This window comes from Aplysia californica, unplaced genomic scaffold, assembly GCF_000002075.1.
Source record: "Aplysia californica isolate F4 #8 unplaced genomic scaffold, AplCal3.0 scaffold00139, whole genome shotgun sequence".
NCBI classification, from domain to species: Eukaryota; Metazoa; Mollusca; class Gastropoda; order Aplysiida; family Aplysiidae; genus Aplysia; species Aplysia californica.
Window position 1 is genome coordinate 166,401 of NW_004797409.1, and position 3,430 is coordinate 169,830.

Consider the following 3,430-nt stretch of genomic DNA (forward strand, 5'->3'; position numbering starts at 1 on the left):
AATATAAATATATATTTAGGGGATTTTTGGACTTGTCCACGTTCTCTAACGTTCAAGGACGTATACAAACTGTCTGCGTTCTTTAACAAATCAAAAATAGTAACAAGCCGGTATTTGAACTTCCAGATGAGGCTGGGCTGCTCTTCAATCGTTCTTTTTTTTCAAATTGGTTTGGATCATGTTTTGTCGTTTGATCAATATCTACATCATATAGGCCCGTCAATTCACCTACTGGATTATATTATTATTGTGTTATTTATATATACGTTTGTATTTTGTTATCAGTTGGTTCAGATAAGAGGGGTTAGGTACTAAGGATACTCGAAATCAAAACAGTCCTGAGGGTCACAGACTATCGTAGACCTTGTGTGTTGATATGACTGACTTGACCTTGACCCAAGAGATTGAATTTCATCACAGTGACGTCACACCCACCACACACCAAACCTGCATAATAAAGTCATATGAGTATGAGCGCGCGGGACACGCCAAATCTTTTCAGTTGGTAGGATTTTTTTTAATTGCCCAGGTGGCGGCCAAAGCCTACTCTTATTGATTTTGGACCACCAAGGGATCTACTTTAACGTGCGCAACTTGCACAGGGGACCTCCAAGATTTTTCGCCCTTGTCCGAGAAGGCTGGGTGTAGATCTTACGAACCATAAGATCAGGAGTGTGGCTGAAAGACAGATTAAGAGGGAGCCAGGGAGAAGCAGTAGAAAAGCTGCAGAAAGAGCCATGAGCCCAGAGGCAAAGGAGGTGAGGGGGTGTGGATCAGGAAGTGGAGACAAAAGCAGACGATAGAACATTGTTAGAGAACAGGAAAGGATGTGAAAGGAGAAGAAAAATTTCCGTCGCTAACCGGATTCGAACCCGGGACCTAATGAATGAGACGCGAACACGTTAACCTCTAGGCCACGAAAGCCCCGAAGATTAGATTCCAGGTGTGTCTAGATCTAGATAGTATACAAATTAAAGAAGGGGGAGAAAAACGGAAGATAAAAGTTTGATAGGAAAGAAGGAGCAGCAAACCACATCAGATCACCCGCCAACCACCCAAATGTGACACTATGACTATGACCCTTGATTTAAAGTCATGATTATAGACACTCGAGAAGGATCGCCTTGGTAACCATGTCTTAAATCAAGTAAATTTTCATGTAGTCATACATGATATATACGCTTACCACTTTTTTCTGGGGGGAGGGGAGGGGGTTGTTGGAGGGGGGGGGGGTCTTTTCTAAATGTGTGTTTTTTAAACTCCTATCAACACAATTTAGACCATTTAAAAGGCGGGCTTCGACCATCATGCCAGTCAGGGCCACCAGGAGCTGAGACTGAGAGGGATACAATGTCCCAGCAGGAAGACAGAAAATTTGAATTTGATCAAAGTTTCTCCCCACTAGAGAATCGAACTCGGTCTCCTGCATGCGACAGCGATGCACCTAACCACTGCACCACAGACACCTGTCCCTTTACTCTTTAATACATCTTTTTTTTGGTATTAGTATTGGGAGGACATTTCTTTTTACTATTTCATTTTGACTTCATTTTTCTGGTATTGTGGGGACATTTTATTTTTTACTATTTGACAACACTTTACTGGTATTGAGGGGGCATTTTTTTTATTACTTGATTGTAACACTTTTCTGGTATTATGCGGACATTTTTATTTATTATCTGACTACCCTTCTGGGGTATTTTGAGGACATTATCGACAACTTTTGTGGTATTGGTATTGTGAGGACATATTTTTACTATTTGACTACACTTTTTTTTGGTATTATGAGGACATATCTTTTTACTATTTGACTACACTTTTCTGGTACTGTGGGGACATTTTTTACTATTTGACTACACTTTTTTGGTACATGTATTATGAGGACATTTTAAAATTTATTTGACTACACTTTTTTGGTACATGTATTATGAGGACATTTTAAAATTTATTTGACTACACTTTTTTTGGTATTGTGAGAACGTTGGGTTTTTTTACGATTTAACTACCCTTTTTTATATTTAGAGGACATTTTTTCACTATTTGACTACACCTTTTTTTGGTATTGGTATTGTGAGGTCTTTTTTTTTTTTTACTATTTGACTTCACTTTTCTGGTATTGAGGGGGCATTTTTTTACTACTTGATTGTAACACTTTTTCTGGTATTATGTGGACATTTTTTTTTTACTATTTGACTACCCTTTTGGGGTATTTTGAGGACATTTTTTTAAAACTCTTTAACGACAACTTTTGTGGTATTGGTATTGTGAGGACATTTTTTACTATTTGACTTCACATTTTTGGTATTATGAGGACATTTTAAAATTTATTTGACCACACTTTTTTTGGTATTGTGAGAACGTTGGGTTTTTTTACGATTTAACTACCCTTTTTGATATTTAGAGGACATTTTTTTTTTCACTATTTGACTACACCTTTTCTTGGTATTGGTATTGTGAGGTCTTTTCTTTTCTTTTTTACTATTTGACTTCACTTTTCCGGTATTATGAGGACATTTTTTGTTCTATTTAACTACACTTTTGGGGTATTTTGAGGACATTTTTTATTTACTCTTTAACTACACCTGTTTTGGTATTGGTATTGTGAGGACATTGCTTTTTACTATTTGACTACACTTTTCTGGTATTTTGGGGACATTTTTTTCACTATTTGACTACATTTTTTTTTTATTGGTATTGTGAGGTCTTTTTTTTAAATATTTGACGACACTTTTTTTTGGTATTATGAGGACCTTTTTATTACTATTTGATTACACCTTTTCTGGTATTATGAGGATATTGTTTTACTATTTGACTGCACTTTTGGGGTATTTTGAGGACATTTTTTATTTACTCTTTAACTACACCTGTTTTGGTATTGGTATTATGAGGACATTTTCTAACTATTTGACTACACTTTTTTGGTATTATGAGGACATTTCTTTTTACTATTTGACTACACTTTCCTGGTATTGTGAGGACATTTTTTACTATTTGACTCCACATTTTTGGTATTATGAGGACATTTTAAAATTAGTTTGACTACATTTTTTTTGGTATTGTGAGAACGTTGTTTTTTTACGATTTAACTACCCTTTTTTATATTTAGAGGACATATTTTCACTATTTGACTACACCTTTTTTTTGTATTTGTATTGTGAGGTCTTTTTTTTTTTTTTTTACTATTTGACTTCACTTTTCTGGTATTGTGAGGGCATTTTTTAAACTATTATTTGGTTACACTCTTTCTGGTATTATGTGGATATTTTTTTTACTATTTGACTACACTTTGGGGGTATTTTGAGGACATTTTTTATTTGCTCTTTCACTACACCTTTTTTGGTATTGGTATTGTGAGGACATATTTTTACTATTTGACTACTTTTTGGGGGGTGTTATGAGGACATTTTTTTTACTACTTGACTACATTTTT